This window comes from Panthera leo, chromosome B2, assembly GCF_018350215.1.
Source record: "Panthera leo isolate Ple1 chromosome B2, P.leo_Ple1_pat1.1, whole genome shotgun sequence".
Taxonomy (NCBI): domain Eukaryota; kingdom Metazoa; phylum Chordata; class Mammalia; order Carnivora; family Felidae; genus Panthera; species Panthera leo.
The window spans coordinates 78,522,112-78,540,337 of NC_056683.1; positions in this window are offsets into that span (position 1 = coordinate 78,522,112).

Consider the following 18,226-nt stretch of genomic DNA (forward strand, 5'->3'; position numbering starts at 1 on the left):
ATAAGCACTTTCAAAGAAAGGGATTGGAGGATAAGAGAAACAGTAAGAATTAAAAAAAACCAAAAAACTGGTCTAATGAAGAAACATGTGTTCATCACTTATGAAGATATATGCAAACAAGTATGCAAAATGAAGCGAAGGGGGACAGGAAAGGTCTCTCCATGAGTATAAAACTGATTGAAATGTCAACTGTCATCCGTACTTAAGGGCCCATTGCGAAGGAAAAGCTGAGACTCCGCTAGAAAACAAATCTGACAAGAACAAGATCGTGTCCTTCTCTTTTAGACACGCACACTCACATCACCACGACAGTGACAATCACGGTGATATTATTCTATTTTACCTGACTTGTTCCTTTAGACAGCTGCTCTTGAAGATCCGGGCTTTATCTTTGTTTCTTAGGCACTACTGTTTGTCATAGTATCTAGTACTTGGTGTGTGTTTTCAAAATTTGAGCTCAACCCATGACCCTTCTTTTCCATACTTATGTGTTTTGCATTGACAATGACATTCAATGCAGATTCAGTAAGATTTGAAGAGTAACAAGCATGGAACACACTGGTTGGACTCAAATTCCCATTCGGCTGTTGCCAGCTCTGTAGCCTTGGACATAGGGCTAAACTTCTCTGTGCCTCAACTGCTTCATACATAAATAGGCTATTGAGAGGATTAGATGACTTAACATACTTAAAGCACTTAGGATGCCCAGTGGTAAGCACTCAATATAGGTGTCAGCTATTATTATTGTTCTTGACTTTCCGTGTGAGAAAACAGAGCTGGGCTGTGCAAAGTGTGTAGTGAGGCCCTGTTTTCTGGAGCTCCAGAGCCACGCATTCTGTTCCAGGCAAGGGCTGTAATCCTCCCCGGGATCCATAGCTTTCTCACCTCTTATGGCAGGAGCAAGCCTCTATCTGAAATGTACAGCTCAGGGTCCTCTTCCCTCTCTTTGCCCAAGGCAAAGGTGATATATTCCATGTTTATTTCCTGAACAGATTTGCCAGAAAGAATGTTTCTGACCGTTCGCATCCAGAGCAGACCCCAGAAATATAACTGTGCTGTGTGGATAATGCTATGTCCGGATACCGATAAAGCTCATGCAGTGGGGAAAGAGACAGCTCTATGAGGGTGATATATCCAATGCATAAGTAAGAACAAAACACATTACGCTGGGGGAAAACATCTCTGGGAAATCAGTGGGACCAAGTGGTGGAAATACTAGCATAACGGATAGGACTACAGCACGTGAAGAAAGGCAGTCGCCTTTTTCTCCACACCTCTGCAGCCCCTGCAAAGCAATAACATCAAACCAATTACACAATAAAATATTTAGAACATATTATCTAGTTTAACCTGCAAACACAGTGATAGACCTTGGCATTTTCCATTGCTTATAGTTTCTTTGTAGACAGAATTCACCCCATTAGGTGACAGATGTCCTTGATACTAAAATAACATTCAATCTTTCTTCTTTTTTTTTTTTCAGATGCAAACCAGGGACATTTGTGATTTGCTTTCATAGTGTCTAAAGCGCTTGGGCTTTTAATTGATTATTTTTTACAACGGCCAAGCTTGCCATTGGAGAATTCTTTGAATTTTCAAACAAAGCCCAATGCCACAGAAACCCTGCAGAGTCCCTGAATAAAGCAATATTATACCCCGAAGAAAACATTTGATTTCAGGAGCAGCCGTGCTAACATTCATCAACAACATCCTTCACTGCCCCCAGTAGATGCACGTAAGTGGACTCCCGGTGGACAAGATTGTCATGTTCCGCAAACTTCTAGTTCTCTCTACACAAGTATCAAGTTCTCAGACTGCACTTACTGACCAGAGTCAGAGAGCCCACAAATAAGTCAAATTATCAGAAGGCAGTAGCTCTGTACCGGAACCACAGGAGAAGATAAACAGCCTTTATGTGCCAACCTGGTTTCCTTAATACCTTCCATCTAAAGGATCTGTGTGCCAAGATTATGATGGCAGGGTAGAATCATCTAAGTCACCTTTGCCCCCGGAACACTGTGCATTGTCTACAGTTGAATTGCCAACCTTTTAATCCAAGCTTTTTGAGTGCTTTTCGTGAACAAAAATAATAATAATGATAATGCGTTAAAAGAATAGCTTCCTATCCTAACACATCTTCAGATCACCGCTGGGTGACCCTTTCATTCTTTTTGGTGCAGCAGCCCATAAACATGAGGGGACAGTAGAGATGTAACATGCTAGAAAAATGTCTTTAATCCAACATGCTGTGACACTAATGGAATACATCTCAGACATGGTAATATTAAACTATTTGCTTTAACTCTTCCCGTTGCTGGCAATCGCACTGTGACAAGTGTCATCTTCAACAAGAAGATAACCTTAAACATTCCATTTTGGCATAAATGTCTTTTACTAGCAATAAGTAATCCAAGAAAAACAAGTGCTTCTACATAGATTTCCCTTGCATACACTGACCTAAAGTAAGGAGACCACAAAGACTGACTAACAAGATGTTTTGAAGCCAATACTCAGGAGTGCCTACCCTTCTGATTTCCATTTGTAAATATTTTCTTTTTTCTCTGCTTATAATGAAATTTGGAGCTGGTGAGACTTTTTTGGCTTTCACAGGGTTTTTGGTGGCAGGGAGGCAGAATTTTCCTCCATCTAGTGTGAGGATCTGACATTTGCTCCTAATTTATTTAGAGTGTGTAATAAAATGTTTGATGTAGGACTTATGTATACATTTGCACTATCTATTCTATTGGTATTTCATTAGTATTCAAAGACTAAAAGGGTTTGATCTCTCTTCCTGTATGGAAGATGGGAATGGGACCCTTTGAAATCCAGCTAACAGAGTGTTTCTTATTGTCACCTGAGATCTGTGACAAAAACATTCCAGAACGTGTTTCCAAAGGGATTGTAGTCAGGCCAAGGAAAACAGTTGGAGGCAACTCACTAAATTGAGACAAGTCTAAACAAACAAAAAGCTAAGACACAAAGCCAAACATTTCAGGAACCAAGAAGATTCAATGAGAGAAAAGATTTAAAGTAGAACAAAGTGGGTGACCCAAGTGAATTCTCTTATCTGACCCTTACTCTTGTTTTTTTAAGGATTCTGACCCTTACTCTTGCTTTTTTAGGACACCTATGGCTCTTGGGCTGGGTGTGTTTGAAGGGGCCAGTTCCGAGTGGACCATGATTGTCTTCCATACGTAGGCTTTCTTATTTTTACATGGGGACCCAAACATCTCAGAGAACACTGCATTTGGAGATAGTTTTCATCCCATGGAGAGCCTAGAGTATAATAATTTGGATCAAGAAAGACAGATAAGGTACATAATTTTTATTACAGGCATTTAATTCTTAAGTAGATCCACAGGTCTTTAAATCATTCTCTTATGGCTTATATTTGATCTGTCTTTCTAATTTCTTCCATTTGCAGGTGGGAGAATGGTGTGTGAGCTAATAGGATGGTGCTGAAGCAGAAAGATGTAGGGTGGCAATGAACATCTTCACTGTGATTAGGGAAGGGAGAATGAATCCTATGGACAAAAAGTGCTTCGGGTAAACTTATAAAGTTTGGGAGACAGCTTAGAAGATTCCTGGTGAGAAAGAATGAGTTTAGTGTATTTGAGAATGGTAGATATCTACCAAAATACTCAGGAGAAAGGATGTAGATGTGAGAGAGAAGAGTGGAGCAAGGTAAGATCCCAGAGAATCAACCTCAGTCCAGAGCCCACAGAAAAGCAAGTTGGTGGTCTTCTTAGGACTACCTGCTAAAAGGCCACCTTTGTCTTTAGTAGGCATTGATTAAATCCTTGGACCTTACCATTAGGCTAAAACCAGAAGACCTGAGTTTTTCAAACTGGTGAGGCAACTTAATATCTATGAGCACTTAGTTAAGTCTCTTAGACTGTTTCAATCTACAGAGTTACCTAGTGTAAGAGGGCCTACAACCTCATTCATCTTTCTTGACAGTTTTTGGGTAGATCACATGAAAAAAGCATATGAAAAAATTTGAAAATCTTAAGGGGGACTTTCAACAACATGGAAGACTGAGAAGACAAGGATGCAAATTCAAGTGCTGGAAAAAAGATTTCTCTACCATTTATTTAGTACATAGCTCAAAAAATGAAAAGGAAGTCCAAAGTGGCAGAAGTTAAGAAAGAATCCAAAACCAGAACAGTAAGTAGAAGCTGATGCCACTTGCCCAAGGGAGTTGGGCAGATATGTACCTAGAGTCCAGAAGTTGGGTACCAGAGACATAGCTTTGGACTTGTGTCAGGTTGGAGGCTGAAAAACAACTCTGTGCACAGAGCTTAAAGTCTTAAAGAGCTGCTCTATTTGTAAAGAGATCTAGAAAAACTTTTCCTACCAGCTCAGAAAAACAGAAATAAAGCTTACTATTTATCCAAGGCCTCAGGGGAAAGGGAAAGAGTTGCTTATGAGAAATTTAAAGCCACATGTGGGTTGTGCCAAATGTAGGTTTAGTCTGAATTTATTCTACTAGGGTGGTACAGAAACTTAAACCATGAAATTAGCATTAGAAGCTGATTTTGGACTATCAAATGACTTGAAATCCTCAGTGAAAACACATCTGAAAGGACTCAAAAGTGTTTTATTTTTTTCTCCCACATTCAGAGCAATCAGGATCTCCAGGGAAAAATAGGCTCTGCAGAAGATGAGTTCACAAATTAAAAAATTACAAACCACACGAGGAAATGAATCACCATGAAGGAGAGTCAAGACATAAAAACAAATGAAAACTAGCTACCCAGGTTTTGAGCATAACACATTTGAGACGATGTAGATTTTTTAAGAATTGAATAGAACTTCTGAAAATGAATATAGAGATTAAAATTTTTTACTGTTAAAAAAGGATAAGTAAGGTATGATGAGAGGTTATGTATAAAAAATAGATGTTTTTATTTCACACACTAATGATAAATATTATGAGAATAGGGGAATTTTATGTAATGTTTATTAATGTCCATTATAAAGATCTATATTAAGTTCTGAAGATACCAAAGCCAGTTTAGATGCAGTCTCTGACCTTGCAGAGATCACATTCTAGGGCAGACCACAACAATGCAGAAAAAGCAATAAAATGTTGTCGATGAATAGGGCACAAAGAGGGTGTAAAGGAGGCAGTGGTCAAGTCTATCTTCTGGGTCTGGGCAGTCAGGAAAAGTTTTGTAGAGCTGGAGATGCCTGAATTGAGTATCAAAAGATGAGTGGGTGTTTTCCAGACCCATAAAGAGGGAGAGGCACTAAAAGTAGAAGGTGCATGATGAAACAACATGGTATGTCTAGGCTACTGGATGTGAAGGTGAAGGAAAGGATAGAGAGGTGAGTAGGGGCAGATCATAAAGAGCTTATGGTGATATTTACAAAGAGGTATGAGGAAAGCACAGTAATAAGTAGTTAGGAACCTGGAGTCAGACCCCCTGGTTTCAGTCTTGGGCATAGAATTTACTAGTAATGTAATCTGTCTCAAATTACTTAATATCTCTATATTTCAGTTTCTTCCATTGTAAAGTAGGGAAGAATAATATAAACTCTTCAGAAGATTGTTGTCATAATTAAGTGATATTATATATGTCAACACTTAGCACAGGTTCTAGGTTGTTTTAATGAACATTAGCCTTTGTTAGTATAACTCCCATTCTCATTAAGACAGAGAAGGTTTTGAGAGAGATGGAAGCAAAAAATTAAGTAATAAATAAAATGGCATTTATTCAATTAACAAGTACTTGAGATAATGTGGAAGAAACTAAGGTTATTGTAGACTGTTCTTTCCCTCGAGACACTTAAATTCTAAAAAAATTTTTAATGTTTATTTCTGGGAGAGAGAGCGAGCGAGCGAGAGAGAGCATGAGTAGGGGAGGGGCAGGGAGAGAGGGAGACACAGAATCTGAAGCAGGCTCCAGGCTCTGACCTTGAGGCACAGAGCCTGACATGAGGCTCGAACCTGCTGACCACAAGATCATGCCCTGAGCCAAAGTCGGACGTTCAACCGACGGAGCCACCCAGGCACCCCAAGACACTTACATTCTAAATGCAAAGACAAATATTGAAAAGAGGCAGAGGAATATTAAAATGTTGAAAGGAGGCTGAGAAAATGATGGTCTTACTTAGCATCACCTGGGAGCTTGTTATAATTGCCATTTTTCAGATTCTATTCCATATCTACTGATTGAAAACTCTGCGTAAGTCCCAGAAATCTGTGTTCTAACAAATACTACAGCTGATTCTGATGCAAGCTAAAGTTTGAGAATCCTTGCACTTGGCTTTTATTTCAAGTTTAATGGAGGGAGCTCTTTACTGCAGTTAAAAACAACCTAACAGGGGCGCCTGGGTGGCGCAGTCAGTTAAGCGTCCGACTTCAGCCAGGTCACGATCTCGCGGTCTGTGAGTTCGAGCCCCGCGTCAGGCTCTGGGCTGATGGCTCGGAGCCTGGAGCCTGTTTCCGATTCTGTGTCTCCCTCTCTCTCTGCCCCTCCCCCGTTCATGCTCTGTCTCTCTCTGTCCCAAAAATAAAAAAAAAAAACAACAACAACAAAAAAAAACCAACCTAACAGCACCTGGAATGGAGCCATTGAAAATTACTTGGCTCCAGGTACTCCTATTGTGCCTTCAGCTTTTCATGGGCTTTTCTGAGGACTAATTTAGATTCAAAGGACCTTGTTTTTTAAATTGAATCTTGGTAAAATCTTAAGGAAGAAATCAATAGCTAATTATAGTCTGTTTGATTTTCCCTCTTCACTACCCTCAGGGGGGTAGAACATGGGCCTGTTGCTTCCAGCAGGGGGCTCCATGATCATCCAGAGGGACAAGGAGAGGTTCCTACCCAAAGACCGGGAGTTAGGGCCAGCCGTACACACAGGCTGACTTTGCCAAGAATACATTCTGTGGATCATGCCCACCATCCGGCCACTCACCTGCTACTTAAAGTACCTAAGTGGTTGGTCATAAAATACCTTCTAAGCAAAGAAGATTGAGGTAATTGTGGGGCTTTTAATTTGTGATGGGGCATACAAATGGAAACAAGGCCTATACCGTGGCCTTCTTTTTGTCCATCCTTCTGAGTAATACTCAACTTTTATCTTATGTATATATTGAAGATACATTTAGTGAAGACTTCTTAGAAGGGATGACAGATGGTTAGCCTGCCCAGGGCTACCGCAGGTCTAGGTCAGGCCAGATCAAATGGGCAATTCCGTGTCCCGGACCGCTGACAGAGAGACTGGTGGTGTGTTCTTGGTCCGTCCCTGGGACTGTCCACCCCAAACGAAAGTCAAACTGCTGGCTTCACTTGAAGTTTAAGCAACCGTTTCAGATAAGCATAGCGTCTTTGAGGCTGAACCTAGTCTAGGCATAATTTTCATCCCTAAAATTGGTTTGTAAGGTATTTGTTTAGCATTTGGAGGAAGTGTTCCTAGAGACATCTTCTTATCTGTGGTCACTAGGTAACCAGGTCAGTCCATGCCATGCCTGCAGAATACCATTAATAGTGATGCTTTTCACTAGACATAGTCACTATCCATAAAGGACAAAGAGGAATGCATGTGGATGCCAAGAATACATCCCTCTCCCTTAATAATAGGGCCAACTGAAAACAATATTTGGTGACTTAGCATTGAGCTGGGGGAAGGGTGGAGAAAGAGAAAGGAAGATGTATTCCCTCAATAAGAGTATAGTGCTTTTCCACTCTATAATGGAAGAAAATGCTTGATATCAAATATAAGAAGGCCTCTCTTAGTGTTCTACACTGGAGACTGCAAAGCATTTTGATGGGTGGGCGGAGGTGAGAAGTAGATTAAGGTGCAGGTCATTTTAACACCAAGGGGTAGGGGTGGGGGGTGGGGCTGCCCGTTTGGCAGCATTTGAATGCGGTACTAAAGTAAATTCCCAAGTGGAGACATTGAACTTTTCTTTAGATGAAGGACAAGAAAGTGGTTGACAGATGGAATATCTTTTGTGTGGCTAGCCAGAATATTGGAAACCAGTAGGAGATCCCTAATATTTTAATGTAAATTTCACTAGCATGCTTGGAGTTTGTTTTAGAACCAATCTGTGATAAAAGTGCTCCTGATGACACTTTGCCATGAGAAGTAGAGGATTTCCTAGGTCAAAGGCCCCCCCTTGGTATTTGACCAAGGTTAGACCATGCTAGGGGCAACAAGGGTAGGGGTTGTTTGCCACAGAGCCAAGAAACACCCCATGACACAGGGACACTTGTTGAGGTAGAAGGCACCTATCTCAACAGATTTTTCGGGATGGGAAACTGGTTATTTGGGGAACAGATGTTGAGGACAATAAGGAAAGATGAGAAAGATTAGTTTCCAAGCTTCAAATGGTTGACTCATTGCCCTTTATGTAGTTTCTTCTGAACACTCAAATGGTGCAAATGGGGAAAACTGGAGAGGGAGAGAGGTCAAGTGACTTGCCCAAGGTCACAAAGTGGTAGAGCTGGATTGTGAACCCACGCACTCAGATTCCAGAACCTCTACTCTTAATCAGCTAAACTTCTGTAAACTTAACTGACTCAGAGTCTCTGGATTTATGGACAAGAGGACACCAGCTTTTTGCAGGCAAACCTCCCACAGGTGGAGGATCCTTTGTATTCTAAACTTTGCACTTAACCTCAGTTATTCTGCAAGTTCAGATATGCATGCAGTGAGCTTGAGGGAATTTTCGAAGCATTGGTTTAATTTGGAATAATTCCACTGGACTGTTTGTTTCCTCACTAGTCTCTGCTTACTGTCCCCACCTTACCCTCGCTACATCATTTAAAGAGGGTATTACAGTGGCTAGAACACTTTAATTCCCAAACCTACTATGTATCTGTACATGACCTTAAAGCAAAGGAATTCTCAGGTGATTCTAGAATCTACATTTGTAAATGGCAGTATCTACATCTGCAAATGGCAGGTAATGGCTATTGCCTGATGGGCTTTTAAAAAGCAATTTGTTTGTAAGTGACTTCTGACTTCTTGGGTCAAAGAATTATAGAAATTAAAACAGAAATGAAAGATTCTGCCACACAAGGCCAGTTATTATTGGGAAATAGAAGAATGTGCCTACAATAAGAACCATGAAGATCAAAGGGCAAATGCATTCAATTGAGTGAAACTAATAAATTATTGGAAAACACTTTCCAAGTAGAGGAAAATGCCATATATGTGAGCAACGGCATTATTACTAACTTTAAAAGAATATAGGACTTCTCACATTGCAGCGCATCAAAACTGTCTTTCAACCATTTTTATTCAGAAACAATGACTTACTACAATGTTTATTTAGAAATTGAAATTACCAGTGCAGACTAAGCACTTATTCCATTGCAGGAACTCTGGAAGCCTAAAAGGCAATAGACTGAGGTGGTGCAAGCAGCCTCCTGGCTTTCTCACATACGAGATCAAGATGTTCCCAGGAGAATTACCAGAAGAGTCGATGTCTGATCTGAAGAGGAAGTTGACAATATATCAGAATGTATACAGTAGACATATGTTATTTAAAGCTTAGGCTTTATATAGTGTCATAGGTTATAAGGCTCTCCCCACTAAGCACCAGAACCATATGGCTTTTAAACCTTACTAGTGACATCCTAACAATTGATAAAGAAAACCCCTCTCATTTCCTATTCAGACAGATTAAAAGAATTGAAGACTTCTTGCTACCCTTTGGTTGTTCAAAGCCTTTCAACTCCCTCCAAATATTTCAAGCTCCAAAATTCCCTATCCTATATCATTACCCAATTAAATCAGCTTCCTTAAGTCAGACATTTACAGCCAATGTGCCAGAAATAGGTTACAAGTACATTGCACAGTCCTTAGGGTGGCTGGGTAGGGTTTCAGGGCAGTGGTTTCTAGCCATGAGCAACTGCAGCAATCGACTCTCACGTAATTGATACACAAATACTTTCTATGCATGAGGTGCCATTTTTTTTAAGCTGGGGAAGAACTGTCCTGAGTATTGCAGAAAGATGCTCTCATTATGAGGTCATCTACTACAGTACATATAGTAAGTGAAGTAAAAATGCGTATTTAAAAATACATATAATCGAAGCTATTATTTAAAACATGTATACTAAGGTATGAATGACTGAGAAGTTCAATATGTCATGAGGACGTTTGCAATCTTGCAATAAAGGATCTTGTTCATCTGAACTCATTTCTAATGGAGAAACCACAGCTTCTCCTCCCCTAGCAACCGCTCATTGCCCCCATCTGTGAGGTTAACAGCCTCCACCTTTCCCTGCCTTGCAAACCAGTCCCGTGCAGTGTGAAATGCACAGAATCAATACCGTTTCTTAGCAGGAAGTCTTGTGGCACTTACACTTGTCTATCCTAACACCTAACAGGTGACTTCCTATCTCATGGGGCTTGGTAAAAATAGTCATTTTTGGAGGGAGAAGTGAATGTTGACAAAAATGTAATAGATATTCTAAATCGAGGAATCCTAGATCCATGGCTGCAGAGGACTGCATGTGCACTATCAATTATCGCAGAACCATAGAACCTCCTAAGGGCTTTTATTTTCCTAGGATAGGGATAGATTGGCACAAGTGTTTGTTGAATGAATAACATATAAATCAACAAATAATCAAATTCTGGTTCATGACAACTATTGATAAGAAATGGAGTAAAACAATCTGGTCTGTGCAGTGCTTTAGCCCAGCTAAACAGTTAAGAACAATGTAGCAAAAAGCAATTGTACCAAAGCATCACAATGTGATATTTGAGAGCTGAGAATCATGGTGCGGTTCTGTTTGGGGAAGTCAAAGGCACAAGTTTTTCAATCTATGTTTCCAAAAGTAGAAGTAAAATTGGTACTGACATAAACACTAGTATCAGTGACATGGAGAAGTTTCAAGTATGCCGCTAAATCTCCTGAGAAGCATCTGTTTGTTTTTTATTTCAATGCCTTCAATTTTTTGCATATATATGAACCCTGGAAAAATAGAACATCTATAGCAAAGAGTTTGACTCCATCTATGAATTCTATGCACGGACTGATTGCTACTGAGTCACCCAGGAGGCTCCTGGTGACAGTGAGGTGACACTGAATTTGATCACAGAAGACAGAACCATATTTTAAAAAGAATCGTCCCAGCAGGGCAGCTATGTGGCAGAGGTTTGCCACTTTTCTCCTCAGTGTTGGCTGCACACACCGCACTCCCCTTCAGGCTGTCAGCGCCCTTGGAGGTAGCTTAGGGGGGAGGTGGAACAGAACAAAAGGATGGGGCCTATCGGACGCTGGTGGAAAGACACAGCCCATCTGACATCACTGGCACTGCTCGCTCATTTTCTAAACCCTCCCCAAGAAAACCTTCCGTCAAGACCGCACTTCGCGGACTTAAGGTAGAGCTACGGCAGCGATACCATTTCATTGCAGTTTGGGCCAGGTGGCCCCCCAAGCAGCCACGAGGACTGCAAGGGCCTCATCTCCGGGGCAGGGAAGAAGTACAGCCAAGCGCAGAGGCTGCTCTTGCGTCAGGCCTTGAGCCCGGGCTTGTGCCCTTTCCACCGCAGCACGGCAGCCTCGCCGAGCCCCTGTAGGTGTAAGGAGCCACTGCGGCAGGAGACCGTCAGTGGCCAGTGCCGTCCCCGATAGCCTTAGGTGAGGGTCCGGGCTACCATGCTAGGCCCAAGGGCTTAGTCCAGTGGCCAAGCGCTTAGTCCACTTGGCATCCAGTGGACATGGACAAATTCATTGCTAAATGGAAGCAAAATCCCCTCTGGCTTGCTTCCGCCTTGTTTATGGTCTTCTCCTTGTTATTTAGGAGCTAATTAGGCAGCCTGCCCAGTGTCTCTGCTCCCAGGCCTGGTGCTGCCCGCCCTCTGACCACTTGCCTGCCTGCTATTTTTGTCAGCAGACGAGGTCAGCGAGAGAGGGCATGAGACTTTAATAGGCCTCCTCTCCCACTTGTCAGCATCAGTGGAACAATCTTTACAGAATGTTTCATATTTGGCTATCGAGGATTTGGACATCTGGGGATTATTTATGGATTTCATTACTCACTTTATTCCACTCACTATTACTGTGAAGAGCTGGGGCTCGCCTATATCCCTAACACAATGTCAAATTTGTGGCGGGGTCCTGTGCCCTGAAGAACCAAATACGTTCAGTTCGTCAGTCTCTTCACGGCAAACAGTTGTGGGTTAGCAAATACAAAAGGATGCAAGAAACACTTGTGTGGAATTAGAAGGTAGGATGGGCGGAGACGTGTTAAACTGTAGGAACATCTCACTTTGAACAATAGAGCTGTATCTGAAAAGTTCTTATAAATTGGATTTATAAACATTTAGTTGCATTTTAAATCCACCAGAGGAGTTGACAACTCAAAGCGTACCCCGCTACAAGCTCTTTCACAGGTGCAAAGTATTTTTGTGAGGAAATAATTCCCTCCCCATTTGTCTTTTTTATGAACTTGAATCTGAATATATCAAGTTGTCTTAAAACACCTGCCTAGCTAAGTCTGCCAAGATGCTTTTCATTGATTACCTGGTAGACGAACAGACTTATCCTCAAGCCCAGAAGTGCTGATTGTAAATTGGACATAGGTTTTTATTCGGCCACACCTGATTAGGTCCCTACATTTCTTGAACACTCATTTTCTGTATATAGGAGAAAAGCAAATAGACCAGTTCATACAGCCAGGTTTAGAAGCTTCTGCTTTATGTAATGTTAAATCTATTGGTTATTGTGTTTTTGTACATTTGGGTGTATTTGTCTTTACTTTAAGTTTCTAAATCTAATATCTTTGCAAACACTTGAATCAGTCGCCTACAGAATTTTTGTTCAGACCCAGCCAGTTGGACTGAGCTCATTTTCATTTGCAAATTTCGTACTCTTTTCTGCGGTTTATACCTCATCCCTGCTCTTCCATCCCTAGACAAAAGCTAGTGTTTCTAGTTCCCATTTTCGAGATGACTGCACTGTCTCTGTCTTTGCTGTCATTTGTGCAGATGGCTTCAGATTTCCAGCACAAATATATAGTGCCATGACAAGTAAGCCCCCAAACTTTCAAGTGTTTAGGAAAGCTGATTTATCCTAAACTTTTAGTTTCTCTTGGCCTACTGCCTGACATCCATTTGGTTCACTCCGAATATTCTAGCCCTGGACACAAAGGCAAAAACTTTCTTTTTAGACTGACTGTGGTATTTACTGTCAGGGATGATAGCAATAAGAATAGTGGCATTGAGCCTCACCAAGGCCCTTGCTTCATGACTGTTCCCTCACTTTGGTATTCTTATCCTTCCACCTAAGATGAGAAATAAAATCTTGGTTACCTGCCTGATCTCCTTAGAAGCAGACCTGGCTCTTCATCGTTAAGAAGGATAGCTGTATGCCTCTTAGAAGAGGAGAGCCGTAGAAGCTGATTCCATGGGTGGGCACCGCATTTTAACCACGGCATTATTTGTTTCTAGATTCAAACTACCAGGGGCAGTCTGTTAACATGCTCACCAAGCCTCAAGAATTTTCTGTTCTACTGCAAGCATCTCCTGAGGCCACCTTGTTAAAGAATTTAATTTCATAATCAGTTTCTCAGAATCAATATTTCTTTTCCTATTTCCCTTTGCTTGGACATAATGTGATTAGAACAAAGAGCTCTCATGCTTTGGGACTTATCAGAATTGTTGCTAAAGAAAACACTGTCCAACAGTCCTCCTCCCACATGTGAATTCTGCTCTTCCTCTTCCACTTGGGCATTGCAATGTCTGTGAGAGCCAGGGACCTCAACCAAGCAGGCTTGCGACTGGGGCTCTCGGGAAGCAAATGTGCCCCCATCTTCTTGAGGTGCCACTGGAAGGGGCAACTTGTACCAAGATCTATGTTAATCCATATCTGCTGTCACAGCCACGTTATCTTGTTGTCTGTCTAGCTCCTCTCTTCCTGGGTCATTCAAAGAGATATTTGGATTGATCTCATTTCAGTGAATAATGCTAAAATTCGTAGGGGTTTTCCTTCTGTTAGGAAACTAAGGGCATTCTGTAAGGCTTTTCTCTAATTCCTCAATCAATAGGAAGAGATACTTGAAAATACTTACATTGGATGACTGAGTAAGACAATTTGCTCATAGTCACCTAGGTTAGAAAGATTGAGATTTAACAAGACAAGCAATCAGAGGCTGAATTGAATGGCTAAATGGCCTCCATTCCTATCTAAGCTAATCAGAAATCTGAATGAGGCACAAACCAGAAAAATTGTTGTTAGGTTTGTAAATGCAAGTAATAAAATCTATCGAAAGAAAGAAAGAAAGAAAGAAAGAAAGAAAGAAAGAAAAAAGGAAAGGAAAAAGTATGGCAACCCCCAACCCCACCCCCTTCAAATACACAAATTTTCTTTGTGTAGACTTTGTGAATATATGTATAGTAAAATCTTTACAAAAACTGTGAAATAGGCAATTAAATTGGGAAAGGATTCATGACAGAATATTTTAAAGCTTTACTCCCCTCTCCACAGCGTAACTTAAAAAATGTTTTTAGCTGTTTCCTTCCCTTAATAACCTCAAATTCTTAATCGAAGAGTAGTCTGTGCTATTCAATATGAATGAAATAATTACACTTGGGTCAGGTGTAGGGTTGGGTTGCTTTGGAAGGTTTTAAAAGATTCTCCCTCTTAGTCCTTATCTATTTGTCCCCTGAAAGATTTCTGTATCTCTTTGGGCAAACCAGGCAGAAGCAGCAGCAATAATCTTATTTACAAAGGGGGCAGGAGGGCAGAGGGTTGGAGGCCTCAAGGGCTGGTGTTCAATACCATCCCTGTCATCCTGAGATCAGAGGGTTTGCCCCCGCCCAGGTGAATAATGACCAGGAACACTTTGTGACTGATGACTGCTCTGTTTCAGGAGCTAATTGATGTCCCTCAGTTCCTAGTGAATAATGCTCTTTCTAGCAGTGACAGTAATGTCATCAGGAAGGAAAATATGTGGCCAGCTAATAGGGAAACAGGATATGGAACCCCCACCCCCACCTCTTGGCGCTCTACTGGGCCAAGTGGGAAGAGATACTCTTACATATGTATACAATGCTTTGTAAAAATCTCTTTGAATTAGCAGAACTGGAGAAAAGGCTCCCTAAACTTTGACCTTTTTTGCCTAATATTATAAATCTGCTCAGGCCTCTATAAATCACAGTGGAGTACATCAAGAAAAATAAATCTCTTTAGTATCTATGGCCCTTGGTGATCTAGCTCCTGGCCCTCGTCCTCATTACTCTCCTCTGGGTACCATGTCCCAGCCACATGAGACTATGTTTAATTCTCTGGACATATCATGCTCTGTTCAGTCTCTCACCTGCCTCCCCTCCCCACCATAATTTCTCTCCCTATAATACTCTTTATCTCCATCTCCTCTATAACATTCTTTATCTTCCCTTTCTTCTTTTCCTGAATAAGCTCCTACTTGGTCTTCAATATTCCGCTTTAATATTCAATATTCCTTATTCAGTTACTTGTGCCCTTTCTGGTTTCCGATAACTTCCTCTATTTTAGACAGATTGCATTGCACTGAGATTACCTGTTTAAGTGTTCACCTTCTTTCATTAGATGTTAAGTAATTCGATGATTTACTATGGTAGATATTCAATAAATGTTGCTTGAATTGAACAGAATAAATGTACAGCACAGTTTGCTAAATGGTAATGGCTTGTGGCTATCAACTCAGTAATGCAGTAGCTAAGAGCAAATTCAAACTCTACCACTTACTACTTGTGTGACCTTGTGCAGGTTACTATCTGTCAAATGGGAATGATAATACTTCACAGCCTGGTTGAGAGGTTTAAATGAGATGATGCATCTCATAATAAATGAGATAAATGCTGACCATTATTGTTCGTGCCAAGTACAAGGTAGGTTCTCAGTAAATACTTATTAAATTGTATTTTACAATTTTAACGTGTCACATTTCATTGACCGCTAGAGAATTATTTCCTAGCTGCCTTATACTACGTACAAGTTAAAAATAAAGCAAGGTGTTTTTTTTTTTTTTTTTTAATTAAAGGAACTAAAGTGAAAACTTTGGTCTAGGAAGTGGCCAAAGAGCTGGAAAAAAATCGCTATTGTAGGTGGGATCACGATTATATTTGTAGCACCCAGCTCTGAGGATAAAATATCAAACTTCTCCTCAGCCTCTGTTTCAGCTACCCAAAGTGAGGGATGAATCTTCCTAGGCAAGTAATAAAGAATACAAATTTATTTTAACATCCAGAATAGATTTGATCAAGTTCTGTAATTCCTACCATCTGGAGAAGGAAGGAAGGAAAATGCAAGTCCTGGTTAGAGCCACATACCTCCTCACATCCCATGCTCCCTTGCAAAGTGATGAGACAGAAAGATCCAGAGTTTAGAACTAAAGGACCCAGGATTGAGCTCCAGAGATTCAACTTACTACAAACTACTGATATGAACTTGGCAAGATACTTGACTTCCTGGTGCTACATGTGTGAAAATGTACTGCAAAACAATAGAACTTTGGGCGTTATTTTTACTAGGCATCCTGGTAACCAATGGTGATGTTTCTAAAGTTTTCATTTCCTAGAGCATGGCAAGTTTGCAATAAATACTTGTGGACTGTACGGTTTTAAATGAATAATAAATGGATGACTGGAGTCACTCTGATTTAATAAAAAATACTATGGGATTTGGAACTAAGAAGGCCTGCATTCTGGGGCACCTAGGTGGCTCAGTTGGTTAGGTGTCTGACTCTTGTTTTCGGCTCAGGTCATGATCTCAGAGTTCATGGGATGGAGCCCTATGTTGATAGCACAGATCCTGCTTGGGATTCTCTCCTCCTCTCTCTCTGCCTCTGCACCCCCTCAAAATAAATAAATATTTTTTTTTTTTAAAAAAGAAGGCGTGGATTCTAAACTTAACTATGCGGTGTTTACCTCATTCAGCTTTTATCTGACCTACAATATAAAGGCTAAGAATATATACCTCATAGAGTTGCTTCAGGATTAAATAAAATATATATAAAGTGCCAATGTAAAGTGCTGGCACAGTGTAGCTTCTTTATTTCTGATTATTAGTTAAAGGATGGGTGTAGACATTAACTGAATAACTGAGACAAAATGAATTATATGAACATGGACTAATTCAAGTACTTTACAAGTCTCTTCAGAACATCCGATATCATCTGACACTACTGATATGTTCAGAGCTGGCCACTGATGAGAAAACCAAATCAGATGTGGTAGCTTGTCCGAGGCCAAACAACTAGACAGTGACTGATCCAGAGCTACATTCTGGGTCTAATAATTTCTTCTGGTCTGTCAGTCAAAGCTGGGTGTCTTAGAGACTTGCCATGATTCTGATATTGGTCAAAAAAGATTGCATACTGGTAAGGAACATTTGAACATTTTTGAAAGGATCAGGCTTACCTAAAGATGTTAGGAATTCTCACATTATTATTATTAAAATAAACTTAAGCGCTGCATCAGCCATCTGTTTCTTAGCACTAAGAAAAAAGTTACTCATTTGCTCTACAAATATTTGAGCACCCATGTTCAAAGCAATGAACAAGCTACTGCAGTTAATACTGGGGAGTCCCAGGGGCACCTGGGTGGCTCAGTCCATTAGGCATCTGACTTCTGCTCAGGTCATGATTTCATGGTTCATGGGTTCAAGCCCCACATCGGACTCTTGTGCTGACAGCTCAGAGCCTGGAGCCTGCTTCTGATTCTGTGTCTCCATCTCTCTCTCTCTCTGTTCCTCCCCTGCTTGCTCTCTCTCTCTCTCTCTGTCTCTCTCAAACATAAAGAAACATTTTTTAAAAAATACTGGGGAATCCCAGAATCTCATTTTTCTATTAACCCAAGACTACATTTGTATTATTTTAATTAATTCCTCACCCCATTCCATTCCTTCCTATCATTTTTTTCCCCCTTAGGCTATGTTACAGGGAACTATGTATCCTATAATCCTATATAGTCGCTCCTTAATATTACCAGAAACTTCTGAAGAACTTAAGACAGTAGCCCAATGACCTGTACTTCTAAATGTTCAGAGACTTACCCATTCTTCACATTTCATCACCTCCTAAACTAATCAGATATGTACACTCCAAATTTCCCTCACCAGCAGTCAGGGACAGGGAGCTGAGGAACAATGATAATGTGTATTGTTCACTCTCCATGTTCCAGTATGGAACCCAAAACTTCACCTGTATCACCTTCAATCCAAAAGAAACTCTTCTAGAATATTTTAGAGGTAAGGGTGGAATTTTTTTTTAGAGAAC